At 45.7% G+C, this 14,495-nt stretch overlaps 1 protein-coding gene across 7 annotated transcripts in view; it reads right to left on the bottom strand.

The window, feature by feature from the left end:
• CCDC141 (coiled-coil domain containing 141) overlaps nt 1-14,495 on the bottom strand; it is a 225,859-nt gene that overhangs the window by 128,014 nt on the left and 83,350 nt on the right. The window lies entirely within an intron of this gene.

Below are 14,495 nucleotides of genomic sequence, written 5' to 3'. Positions count from 1 at the left end.
ACCCTACCAAGGCTTTTGTCATTAGACACATGATGAGAGGTTGGGAGCGTCTGCAAGTAGCCCAGCCTGACCGTAGTCTGCCTATTACAGCTAATCATCTCTTGCGCCTAATGAATATATTACCCATGATTTGCCATGAATCATATGACTCAAATACAAAAAATGTGCACAAAATGTCGTTAAAGACATTAAAGAATTGCGATGGATGTTTAAGCTTAATACCATATATCCTCATGGCTTAAATCTAACCAGTGATTGGCTCACAGCGGGCATATGATTTTGACAACAGGTAGGCGTGGCGTATAGTCAAAGTTAAAGGGTTGAGAGTGAGATATGTATTGGCTAGTTTTGAGTCACATGATCCAGGATTTTAAGTTATTAGCCTCCCTTTCGCCGGTGTTTGTCCACTTCCGGCTCACTAACCATGGATTTAGCATTTCGCTAAGACAATATACTGTTCTGGTAAGCTTTGTAGCAACTTTTTAAATTTTTAATATTGCTGGGTTCTTTAACTTTAAACTGATATAACGCTTTGCTCTTTACAGCGTTCTCCTTCCCCGACCCTGATGAAATAATGAAACGCGTCGGTGGGGATTGAGCCAGACCCAGTCTTTTAAAAAAAGCTAAGTAATAGCTACACTTGCTACTATTATATTATATTATTAAGCACAAGCACTTTATAACTTTATAACTTATGAAAAGAAAAGAAAAGAAAATAATATATTGAATGAGAAAATCGCATACTATAAAGGTTCCTATGAGGACAGCTACCATACGTTAAAATCGTGTGGCATTCTGAGGAACTTATGCGGAACTGCTTTAACACCTCTTTTAAAGCTTATCATTTTGGTGGCTAGTTTAAGTTTTGTTTAATGAATCATATGAGGCACAGTTATTCCGATGAGCCTACTCCATGGCTTTTCACGGGGCGTTGCACATTGGGGAATTGGTCCCAAATTCTAAGAGTCCAGGAGCTGAAGGGGGCATTGGTTTATCCCATACATGGCTTAAAGGGCACACTCTAGAACTGGTTATACCCCGATCAAAGACGGACCAGATGGCCAGGGGCACTTTAATCATGATGAGTTTAAATACAGAGGTGATCATATGCCCAGTGGTCAACTTATAAGCATACATCAAACTTAGACCCCCTGGTTACCTGCATCTGCTGATCCATCATAATGGTATTCTGCTCACGCGTTTCCAATTTGTGAGGGTACTGCGACTGTTTCAAGAGACTTGGGATACATAACATCTACTTCCGATCACATTCCTTTAGAATTGGGGCATCCACCACGGCAGTGGCTCAGGACCTATCTGCATAGCAGATTTTGACTTTGGGCAGATGGAAGTCCAGTGTATATAGGCGATACATCAGGTTAGACAAAGTTACTTCCTTCCTTATCTAACCCCGTTTCATGTGTATGCATTCCAGGTGCTCAAAAGAGACAGAAACAGATCTGGATATGCGGACACTCTTTTATTCATTGGACACAGGGAAGAGCACAGAAAAGACCGGTGGGTGAGAATTTGAGTCTACCAAGTTCAGAAGTGTCAATAACATGGATGGGTATGAGAGGCATGGTGTAGGACCAGCTGCTGCCGTCCATTATATGGGTGATCAGGGCGCACTCGCCCCCCCCAGGCCCTCATCATACATTTGGGAGGAAACGACTTGACTATCACTAACAGTGTACTGTTGTAAAGAAAATGCAGAATGATTGTATGAAGCTGGCCACCATGCTCCAAGGAACGATTATTGTATGGTCGCTCTTCATTCCTCGGCTAGTATGTTGGGGAGCTAGGTCACATGCAGCAGAAGAACGAACTAGAAAGAAAATCTACAAATGGATGAGTAACTTCATGTCCAGAATAAGTGGCTGGTCCCTATCTCATGAACTTCTAGAAGATAGTTGTCTGGGTATATATAGGCCTGATGGGATTCATTTGTCCGAAGTGGGTCTGGACATATTTATTAGTACGCAGCAGGATTGTGCTGAAGCCCTTATGCTAGTTGTCGGCTGCAGCCATAACACCTAATTGGGGGAAACCCATGATAAGCGAGGTTTCGCTATCCCGGGTAGTGGAGGGGAACACAGTGGGGGTCACATGCACAGCATAGGACTATAATACAAAATAAGGTATACTCAAGAGGCATGTCTCCCCACTTTGACGGCAGGGAGGTGGGTGAGACATGTATAGTAACAGTAATCAAGTTGAATACTCCTTATAATTTTCTTAGTATAGTATGTAGGCAGAAGCTAAAGGTAATGGAAGGTCTGGAATTTATTCCATCTTCAATGATGTTTATCCAATGGACCCCCTTCCAATATTTCAATAATTTTCATCAGGGGAATTAGCCACGTCCCCACACAGTGCCTACTGAATTTTTGATCCAATTGTTACAGATTTCTTTGAAAAGGAATTATTTTTATTTTCAAGGACAATGGCATCAACAGTGCCAGGGTATGGCTATGGGGGCTACCTGCGCCCCATCTTTGGTAAATCTTTTTATGACAAATTTTGAAGAACATTTTGAGTATTCCTCTGCTTTTTTTCTCACTATAACATACTGGGGAAGATGTATTGATGATATTTTTCTTCTTTGGGAAGACTGTTGAAAGATTAAATGATTTTCTGGATTATTTGAATCGCTGTGAAACCACTATCAAATTTTCTATGACTTATACTGCATCTATGATATCTTATTTGGACGTATCTATTGAAATCAGAGATATGGAATTTTTTACAACAATATTTCGTAAAGAGACTGATCGTAATACATTTCTACATTTTGAGAGTTCACATCCGAGGCATCTTAAAAAGAGCCTTCCTCAGTCACAATTTATACGATATCGTAGAATTTGCTTTACAATGACTGAATATAAAAAACGAGAGCAATGTTGGATTTTTGCCTTAGGCACTTGTGCACCAACAGGACTTAATTCCTACATTGAGTGGAATGCTTTTTTCTAGATTCTCTAGGAGTTCCAATTGAATCCCGTACATCTATGTTTCATGTGTTTGAAAATGTCTTAAGAACATAAGAATTGCTGCTGCTGGGTCAGACCAGTGGTCCATCATGCCCAGCAGTCCGCTCACACAGCAGCCCTCTGGTCAAAGACCAGCACCCTGACACTAGCCGTACCAGAGTACGTCCTTGTTCAGCAGGAACTTCTAACTTAGTCTTGAATCCCTGGAGGGTGTTTTCCCCTATGACAGACTCCGGAAGAGCGTTCCAGTTTTCTACCACCCTCTGGGTGAAGAAGAACTTCCTTACGTTTGTGCAAAATCTGTCCCCTTTCAACTTTAGAGAGTGCCCTCTCGTTCTCCCTACCTTGGAGAGGGTGAACAACCTGTCCTTATCTACTAAGTCTATCCCCTTCAGTACCTTGAATGTTTCAATCATGTCCCCTCTCAATCTCCTCTGTTCAAGGGAGAAGAGGCCCAGTTTCTCTAATCTTTTGCTGTACGTCAGCTCCTCCAACCCCTTAACCATCTTAGTCGCTCTTTTCCGGACTCTTTCGAGTAGTACTGTGTCCTTCTTCATGTACAGCGACCAATGCTGAACGCAGTACTCCAGGTGAGGGTACACCATGGCCCGGTACAGCAGCATGCTAACCTTCTCCGATCTGTTTGTGATCCTCTTCTTTATTATTCCTAGCATTCTGTTCACCCTTTTTGCTGCCGCCACACATTGTGTGGACGGCTTCATCGACTTGTCGATCAGAACTCCTAAGTCCCTTTCCTGGGAGGTCTCTCCAAGTACCGCCCCGGACATCCTGTATTTGTGCATTTGTTTATTTGAGATTTTTTTTTACCAACATGCATCACTTTACACTTGTCCACGTTGAACCTCATCTGCCATGTCGCAGCCCATTCCTCGAGCCTGATTATGCCACATTGTAGATCTTCGCAATCCCTCTGCGTCTTCACTACTCTATATAACTTCGTATCATCTGCAAATTTAATCACCTCACTCGTCGTACCAATGTCCAGATCATTTATAAAGATGTTGAAGAGCACGGGTTCATGCACCGAGCCCTGCGGCACCTCACTGGTGACGCTCCTCCAGTCTGAGAATTATCCATTTACCCCCCACTCTCTGTTTCCTATGCTCCAACCAGTTTTTAATCCACGTATTTCACCCTCGATTCCATGGCTCGTAATTTTCCGAAGTAGTTGTTCATGTGGAACCTTGTCAAACGCCTTCTGAAAATCCAGATATACAATGTCGACCGGTTCACCCTTGTCTATCTGCCTGTTTACTCCTTCAAAGAAGTGCAGCAAGTTTGTCAAACAAGATCTGCCTTTGCTGAAACCTTGCTGGCTGGTCCTCATCAGCCGTGTCCATCAAGGTGATCAATGATGCGGTCCTTTATCAGCGCCTCTACAATCTTTCCCGGTACCAAGGTCAGACTCACCAGCCTGTAGTTTCCTGTGTCTCCCCTCGAACCTTTTTTGAAGATCGGCATAACATTTGCCACCTTCCAGTCCTCCAGAATCTTTCCTGTTTTGATCAACAGATTGGCTATTACTTGAAGCAGTTCAGCTATGGTCCCTTTCAGTTCCTTGATGACCCTGGGATGGATGCCATCCAGTCCCGGGGATTTATCGCTCTTGAGCCTATCAATCTGCCTGCATACCTCTTCTAGACTAACCGTTAATCCTGTCAGTTTCACATTTTCACTTCCAGCATATAGTCTGATGGGTTCCGGTATGCTGTGTATATCCTCTTTGGTAAATACAGACAAAAAACATGTGTTCAGTTTGTCAGCGATTGCTTTGTCCTCCTTTAGCACTCCTTTTACTCCTTGGTCATCCAATGGTCCCACCGCTTCCTTCGTGGGTCATTTCCCTTTAATATATTGAAAGAATGGCTTGAAGTTTTTCGCCTCCTTGGCTATTTTTTCCTCATAGTCTCTTTTGGCCCCTTTTACCGCCTTATGGCACCTGCGTTGATGTTTGTGATTATTCCAGTTTTCGTCTGTTTTTGATCTTTTCCATTCCTTAAATGAGTTTTTTTTTTGGCTTTTTTGACGTTGATGACGTCAGTGACATCACTACATTTTGTAACGCCAGGGTAGCCTATTTCAGGGATGCTGAGGAACCATTTTGGTTGCAGGAATTTTGAAGCGTTATGCTCGAGCTTTAGGTACTGTGTGATTTTGATTAAATGTTTAGAGTTTTTCTCTGTATGTGATGAGCCCTTTATGATTATTTTTGTTTTTTATAGCTCATTCCTCTGACGAAGTGTGTTGTAGCGAAACAGGGGCCCTGTCAGGAAATTATTGAAATATTGAAAGGAGTCCGTTGGATAAACATCATTGAAGATGGAATAAATTCCAGACCTTCCATTACCTTTAGCTTCTGCCTACATACTATACTATACTATACTAAGAAGATTTTTGCAGCAGATAAGTCTTTTAATTTATTTCTTTGTTTTGAGTTCTGTATGCTTCTGCTAACCAGCTAATTTGAAAAACAGTTGATTAATGCAATATTTTTACTCAAACATTGAATGAATTAATGTGGAGATTTTAAGATTAATATTTGAAGATTGTGACATTTCCCCTCCCCGAGACGGTCATGTCAGAGCAAAACACCGGTCTCAAGCTCTTACTCGAGACCAGGCTCTCTCTGAAAAGGATCAGCAAGAAGATCCTGAAAGCCCAGCTGCCTATCCTGAGCCTTCTAACCTAGAGCAGTGTCCAGAATATAGGATAACTCCACGGACCAGGAAAACCTCCAGCCACACTAAGAGATTTAAGCAAGTTCCCAGTGATATTCTGCCCTGCAGCCTGATGGGGAGCCCAAGAACACACAAGCTAGGCACACAGACACCCAGTGTAGGGCATGGCCCTAGGCCTTTTAAGCAGCTCTCCAGAGCATTAGAGGAGGCTGCCCAAGAGAGTCTGGCAGAGAGAGTTCTCCGGGCCAGGAAAAGGCCAGACCTCACTCCAGAGCCAATGGAGTGTGAGTCTTCAATACCCCTGGAACCAGCAGATCAGGTGGACACCCCAGAAAGCATGGATCTGGATGAAGGGTGTATGCCGGAGTCCGTTATGGGAGAAGCCATGGATGTGGGCTTGACAACTTGCCACTAAACACTGCAGGTACGGAGCTGCACAGGAATAATAATGGAGAAGAGTTTGGAAGAACTAAATTTTGATTGTTTGTGAGGTACAAACAAGCTTAGAGCAGGGCTGCACCAGCTTGATTGTTTTGCTACACTGCAGCTGTGCAGAAGCTCAAGGGGAACTACAGGACTGTGAGCTAATTAGGGCTGACACTTTAAGAACCTGCAGTAAGGTTTTAGTTTTGTCTTTTGGTTCCTGCTTAAAGTTTACTTTATAACCACAAATGCAAATACCTGGTGAAGAAACTGGACTGTGTTGATTGGTAAGCCCAGGACTCAAGCTCACGGCTTGATAATTTCTTAAGAGAGACTACTTGTGCTGTGTTTTTTTTTTAAGTGACTGTGGGGCAAAGTAGAGAAAGCACTAAGACCTGGACTGGAATTATACTTGACAGAAAGCTTGCTGTGCTTTCACCGGACCGGGTGAAAGTTAAAAGGATTTCATTTTTTTTTGTTTTTCTTTCTTTGCCCTGTTTTGGAGAAGCCAGGAAACTTGAACTGTAATAACTGCTTATATGATTTCTAGTTGGTGTGTTAAGTGACTAATTAAACTTTACACCTTATGTTTGGTTCAACTTGACTCACGGTGCTTTATTTTTGGGGCAAAGCCCGGATAGTGAGACACCAGTGAGGTCTCCCCCTTTGGGAGCCGCGTCAAGAGTGTACTACCCCCTATCGGGGGTCTTATTAACCGTACCAAGACCCCGGTAGGTGACAAAATGGTGGCAGTGGTGGGATGTTAGCACACTCTACTGGTGGTTTCAAGTTTGAACCTATAGAAAAAAAAAAAAAAAAAGGAAAAGTTTTGCAGTTTTTTTTTGCTTCATAATTTTCCTTTTGGAGTGTTCCCGTGACGCAGGACTACGCGGCAGGAACCACGCCCGACTAAGACTTCTGAGGGATCAACAGGAGGACCAGGCCAGAAGGAAGGGCCCGAGCCGGGAGAGGCAGGACGTACAAGCACAGCCCGAACGACTGGAGGCCAAGGAGGCCTATTAACCAAAGGCCCAGACTCGTCAGTACCTCAGGTAATGAGTACCTAGGGAGGGGACTGACGAGGATACAAGAAGTATCGGCTAGGGTACTCCTCAGGGTTAAAACAAAGAGGGATAGTTTCTCTCTCTGGTGAGACCGCACTTGGGTTTCCTTTTTGTTTGTGTTTGTCTTTTTGCACAGATCGGATGATGGACCCGCAACAATTCCTGGCAGTGTTGGCCCAAGAAAGACGTCAACATTCAGAAGACATACAGAATCTAATAAAGGCGAACCAGGAGATGTGGCATTCTGGACAGCAAGCCGCAAGGCGGCAACATGACGAAATCCTATTGGCCATGGGAGAGCAAACCAAAGTCTGGTCGCAGACATTACACCCTACGGTGACCAACCCAGGCGCAGCGAATCCGCTGGGTGCTCCAGCGCAGCCCATGGTAGGACAAATTCCATTACACACATTGAATTTGTGTAAAATTGCTCCTGGGGACGCGCCTGACGAATTTTTAAACGCCTTCGAGCGTATTGCAACAGCAGCCGGATGGCCCCCTGATCAGTGGGCCGTGCGTCTGTTGCCTTGCCTGGCCGGAGAAACTCTATCGGCCTTTCAGACTCTCAGTCCTGAGCAAGCTAGTAATTATGCCACAGTAAGAACACACATCTTAGATTACCTAGGATATACCTGTGAACACTACAGACAGAAATTTAGAGCCACAGAGTTACTAGCGAAAGAGAGACCCAAAGCGCTAGTACAGAGACTGTCAAAACTTGCAGAAAGGTGGCTACAGCCTCATCTGGCGGATCCTCGAGCCCTCTTTGCGGAGGTTGTGAGGGAGCAGGTACTCGAAGCAGTCCCCAAAGATTTAAGGGGATGGATCCGTAGGAAAGGCTGTCAGACCTTACCAGAGGTGGTAGAGACAGCCGAAGCATTTATGAATGCTCAAAACTCTTTTGAGGAAAGGAAGGCGGATAGGCCCAGTAGAGGGGAAACATGGAGAGACCAGCCTCCATGGTCCAAGTCACTGGATTCCCGGAACTCTCCCCAGAAGAAAGCGCTACCCAGTACTCCTAGGAGGACAGGGCAGGATGTGAGCCTCCGGTGCTTTAAATGTGGGAAACAGGGGCATACCCAGCGATATTGCGGGGAGAAAAGGGATTATGTAGCCTCACAAGGAGGTGGCGTGGGAGCTGACGGAGAATACATGGTATGTGTTTCGGTGGGAGGTCAAGAAACTATGGCCCTAGTGGATACTGGTGCCGATCAGTCCATGATGGCCACCGGATTTTGGAGGAAGCTCTTTCCCAACGAGCAGTTAAAAACAAAGACCCGCGCAGTTTCCATCCGGTGTATCCATGGGGACAAAGCCCAGTATTCTCTTAGGCCTACCACCCTGCTACATGGCAGTAAGGTGTACCGTGTCCCTATAGCTTTAGTACCTAAAGCCCCGTTCAACCTCATCTTAGGGCGAGATTGGGACGGGCTAGGTGAGTACTTAAAAGAAAGACAAGGGATAGTGAATACACGCTCGCAGGGTCCGCCGGCCGAAGAGCCAGAAGAGGATTTAGGAAAAATTTTCCCTTTCAAAGGAGAAGCCTTCCAAAAATATACTTTAAAACAAGCTCGTAGTTCTAGAGCTAAGAGAAGGAGACAACAGCAAGAAAGGAGCCAGGCCCAAAAACGGGTAGCCCGGGATAAGGACGTACCCTGGCTGCCTCAGGAAGTGAGGGAAACCTTCCCGACCTTTGCCGTGGAGCAGAGGGCAGACTGCTCGTTGCAAGAAGCTTGGCAACAAGCCTCGGTCCCACAAAAAGGGGTAATTACCTTTAGGATAAAAAAGGGCCTGTTATATAGGGAAAGTCCGCGAGAAGGCTCTGGGGGTAGAGGGGAGCAACTAATGGTACCTCTGGGATTCTGTAAAATGGTTATGCAAGCAGCACATGACCACCCCTTAGCAGCTCATAAGGGAGCCGAGGGGACCCAAAGGCAGGTAATCCAGAGATTTTTTTGGCCGGGAGTAATACAAGATGTCACTAATTTCTGTAAATCCTGTCCCGAATGTCAGAGGTTATCCCTAAACAAACCCCCTAAAGTTCCTCTCATTCCCTTACCCAGAATCGAGGAACCTTTGTCAAGATTGGTTATGGACATAGTAGGCCCATTGGAGCAGATACCCCGGGGTTTCAGCTATATATTGGTAGTAATGGACATAGCTACCCGCTTTCCGTGGGCATTCCCCTTGCGAAAAACGACATCTACGGCTATCATGAAGGAACTGATGGGAATATTCTGTACTATGGGATTTCCTCGGGAGGTCCTGACCGACCAAGGGAGTAATTTTATGTCCAAAGACATGGAGCAGTTTTGGCAAGGGTTCAAGATTAGGCACATTAGAACCTCGGCCTATCACCCACAGGCAAACGGGGTAGTAGAGCGGTTCAACCAAACGCTAAAGCAAATGCTCAAGAAAGTACTGAAAGGGGACATGAGGGATTGGGACTTGTTTATACCCCTTGTATTATTTGCAGCTAGGGAGAGAATCCAGGACTCCTTAGGGGTAAGCCCCTTTGAGATGTTCTTTGGGAGGCGTCCAAGGGGAATCCTAGACATGATAAAGGAAGGATGGGGAACTACTACGGAAAGGGATGAGGACATAGTATCTTACCTGACCCATTTGAGGAACAGATTGGCACGGGTGGCCAAGATAGGCAAAGAAAATCTGGAGTGGAGTCAATGGAAGCAGAAGTTATATTATGACCGGAAGGCTAAAAACAGACAGTTGCAAGTGGGTGAACGGGTGTTGGTTCTTATTCCCTCTGATCCGCATAAATTCTTAGCCCAGTGGAAGGGACCGGCCACGGTCATCGAACGCCTAAATGAGGTAGATTATAGGGTTAAGGACGGAAAAGGGAGAAAACAAACCTATCACATTAACCTGTTAAAACCTTGGCGGGATCGGGAGGTATTGGCCTTACTTGCTCAGGAGAGCCAGGAGGATGAATTAGGACCCCAAGTAACAGAGTTAGACCAAAAAGAAGAAGTCAATTTAGGACCTGAGTTAGATCCTGGACAGGAACAACAGTTGCGGGAACTAGTGAGTAGCTTTGAGGATGTCTTCTCTGTGACCCCTGGACACACACAAGTGGTGACCCACGATATTGTAACGGACCCGGGTAAGGTAGTAAGTGTCAAGCCTTATCGGCTGTCAGAAGAAAAAAGGAGACTAGTCCAACATTTAGTGGAGGAAATGCTGAGTCTAGGGGTGATAGAGCCCTCCACTAGTCCGTGGTGTAGCCCCATAGTAATAGTGCCCAAAGCGGATGGTACCCCCCGCTTTTGCATTGATTTCCGCCAACTGAATGAAGTATCCAAGTTTGACGCTTTCCCGATGCCTAGAGTAGACCGTCTGGGGCAGGCTCAATTCCTCACGACCCTGGACCTCACAAAAGGTTATTGGCAGATCCCGCTCACGGAGACAGCCAAGCCCAAGACCGCTTTTAGTACTCCCAAAGATTTATACCAATTCACTAGAATGCCATTTGGACTTCATGGCGCAGCGGCTTGTTGCCAACGCGGAATTAACGAAGTCCTACGCGAACACCATGACTACGCGGAAACATATCTAGATGATATCGTAATCTATTCCCCGTCGTGGCAGGAACACTTGGTGCAGGTAGCAGCGGTACTGAGGGCACTAAGAAATGCCGGGTTTACCATTAATCCAAAGAAGTGCTTCTTGGGACAAAAGGAGGTGAGGTACCTAGGCTATGTAGTGGGGCTGGGGCAGATAAGACCCTTGGTGGACAAAGTCCAATGCATCAGAGCCTACCCACAACCTGCCTCCAAGAAACAGTTGAGAGCTTTCCTAGGACTCATCGGGTACTATAGGAGGTTCATTCCGTTCTTTGCTTCCCGAGCCAGCCCCCTTACGGACATGCTGAAGAAGGAGAGATCCGATAGGTTACAATGGGAACCTAGAGGTAGGGAGGCCCTGGAGGATCTCAAAAAAAGTCTGGGCGCACACCCAGTATTGGCAGCCATAGATTTCAGGAAACCGTTAATTCTCCAAACCGATGCCTGCGGTAGTGGCGTGGGCGCTGTCCTTAGCCAGGAGATTGAGGGGATTGAACACCCGCTGTTATATCTCAGTCGGAAGCTACATCCGAATGAGAAAAATTACGCAACTATAGAACTAGAGTGCCTGGCGGCAAAGTGGGCTATGGAAACTCTGGGCCATTATCTAGAGGAACGCGAGTTCACGCTGGTCACTGACCATGCCGCGCTGAAGTGGCTCCATACTATGCGCAATAACAATGCCAGATTAACACGATGATATTTAGCCCTACAAACTTTTAGATTCAGGGTGGTGCATAGACCTGGGAAGCTGAACACCAATGTGGATGTTCTGTCTAGAATGTACGAGACACACCAGCAGAAGCAGAAGCCTCAGATTAGGCAGCCTTTAAGTGAGGGGGTATGTGACATTTCCCCTCTCCGAGACGGTCATGTCAGAGCAAAACACCGGTCTCAAGCTCTTACTCGAGACCAGGCTCTCTCTGAAAAGGATCAGCAAGAAGATCCTGAAAGCCCAGCTGCCTATCCTGAGCCTTCTAACCTAGAGCAGTGCCCAGAATATAGGATAACTCCACGGACCAGGAAAACCTCCAGCCACACTAAGAGATTTAAGCAAGTTCCCAGTGATATTCTGCCCTGCAGCCTGAGGGGGAGCCCAAGAACACACAAGCTAGGCACACAGACACCCAGTGTAGGGCATGGGTCTAGGCCTTTTAAGCAGCTCTCCAGAGCATTAGAGGAGGCTGCCCAAGAGAGTCTGGCAGAGAGAGTTCTCCGGGCCAGGAAAAGGCCAGACCTCACTCCAGAGCCAATGGAGTGTGAGGCTTCAATACCCCTGGAACCAGCAGAACAGATGGACACCCCAGAAAGCATGGATCTGGATGAAGGGTGTATGCCGGAGTCCGTTATGGGAGAAGCCATGGATGTGGGCTTGACAACTTGCCACTAAACACTGCAGGTACGGAGCTGCACAGGAATAATAATGGAGAAGAGTTTGGAAGAACTAAATTTTGATTGTTTGTGAGGTACAAACAAGCTTAGAGCAGGGCTGCACCAGCTTGATTGTTTTGCTACACTGCAGCTGTGCAGAAGCTCAAGGGGAACTACAGGACTGTGAGCTAATTAGGGCTGACACTTTAAGAACCTGCAGTAAGGTTTTAGTTTTGTCTTTTGGTTCCTGCTTAAAGTTTACTTTATAACCACAAATGCAAATACCTGGTGAAGAAACTGGACTGTGTTGATTGGTAAGCCCAGGACTCAAGCTCACGGCTTGATAATTTCTTAAGAGAGACTACTTGTGCTGTGTTTTTTTTTTTAAGTGACTGTGGGGCAAAGTAGAGAAAGCACTAAGACCTGGACTGGAATTATACTTGACAGAAAGCTTACTGTGCTTTCACCAGACCGGGTGAAAGTTAAAAGGATTTCATTTTTTTTTTGTTTTTCTTTCTTTGCCCTGTTTTGGAGAAGCCAGGAAACTTGAACTGTAATAACTGCTTATATGATTTCTAGTTGGTGTGTTAAGTGACTAATTAAACTTTACACCTTATGTTTGGTTCAACTTGACTCACGGTGCTTTATTTTTGGGGCAAAGCCCGGATAGTGAGACACCAGTGAGGTCTCCCCCTTTGGGAGCCGCGTCAAGAGTGTGCTACCCCCTATCGGGGGTCTTATTAACCGTACCAAGACCCCGGTAGGTGACAAGATGTTATGTCCGGAGGATTTTGAGTTCTGATCCAATGTGACACTGAGGTTTTTTCTCCACTGGTTATTGAGAACTGCAATTTATTTCTTCAAGTATTAGTGTGTTCTTGAATACATTGTTGTTTAATTCTTTCATGTATAACATCCCCATCCTTGAACGGGTTGGGCAGAGGGCCAAGGGTGGGGCTGCTTGTATGGCGCCTCCCGCGAATCATAGGCTGTGCAACATATCAAAATGTTTGTTCTAAGGTGGTCATGAGTGTATGAAGTTTGTTTAGTTCTGTAACAGTGTTCAGTACTGAAGTATTAATAGTGGATGATGTTCAGTTTCACAAGTTTGAGAAATGTATTGTAATGATCATTTATGGCTGCGGCCACTATTAAACCACATTTGTTGATGAGATGATGAGTTTGTGTCATAATTTGCTTGGCTTCCGGGTACGAAGTTGGAAAGGGGTGGGGGAGGGGGAAGGGGGGGGGCAGGATGGGGAAGCGACAAGTGTCGATTGCCTGATTTGTGTCAGTTTTGAGAATTTATATCTGCTGTGTATATTGTGTGTATATGAAAAATGAATAGAAAAAATTGCATTACAATTAGTAAAGGGGGTGGGATATGGGGAAGTGCTTGGGTGGGTCTAAGGTGGAGTTTGGGAGGTCTGTGGTTGGGGGTTCTCAGTTATTTCTTAGATTTCCCTGCTGGCATGCCCTACTGGCATTTCAGGGCCTGTCTAGAGGGCCTCTACACATGCATGGATGTCAGTGTGAAGATGTCACGCATGTGTGCGATGTCATCACAGCGACATCCGTGCACTTCTGAGTGCCTCAAGCCGTGGCCACTTTAGTGTGCTCCAGCTCAAGAAAGTTTGAGAGACACTGTATTAGACCAATGTACGCTACCATAAAAGGCAAAATCAGGCATTATTTTACCACAATTTAAGAGGCAACTATTGTATACTATCCCTTCAACATAGGTTAGTAACCATATAGGCACTGCAACAGGGGGAGCCACAGGTGCCATGGAATCACCAAAATTTTCCTTTTCTCCCTCTACAAGGCATCCAGTGTCATACCTTCCTTCCCCTGGGACTGCAACACGTCAGTCAGCATTACAGAAGATGCATCACAGCCAGTCAGCCAGCAAGGGGCTTTGGCTAGTCCCACATGCTCAAGACCTTTTAGCTTCCCCTCTGAAACCCGAAGTTTGGATGCTGGCAAGGCTTGGAGCGTACACATACTCAAGGCCCTGTACCAGTCAGCTATGATGTATTTTCTGTGATGTTGATTGTATCATTGCTGAGTTGGGGAAAGGGAGGTAAGGTAATGAACACTTTATGGATGGAGGGAGGGGGAGATGTAAGGAAGAAGAGAGGTGCTGAAGACAGTGGAGGAGAGGTTGAGGTGTAGGGAAGGAGAGAGATGCTGAAGACATAAGAAATGATGCTTGATTATGGAATGGAAGGGAAGATGCTGGGTTTGGAGATGGAGCTTGGAGTGGGTTTTGGGGAAGAGCTTGACCCCTAAACAAAAGGTTGTTCGACTGCCCATGAACTACCCCCTCTTAGTTGCCTAAAGATTGCTGTTTGTTATTAGTAC

The sequence above is a fragment of the Geotrypetes seraphini genome, chromosome 5 (assembly GCF_902459505.1).
Source record: "Geotrypetes seraphini chromosome 5, aGeoSer1.1, whole genome shotgun sequence".
Lineage (NCBI taxonomy): Eukaryota > Metazoa > Chordata > Amphibia > Gymnophiona > Dermophiidae > Geotrypetes > Geotrypetes seraphini.
The sequence above is the reverse complement of the archived record's forward strand: the minus strand, read 5'-3'. Positions and strand labels throughout refer to the sequence as shown.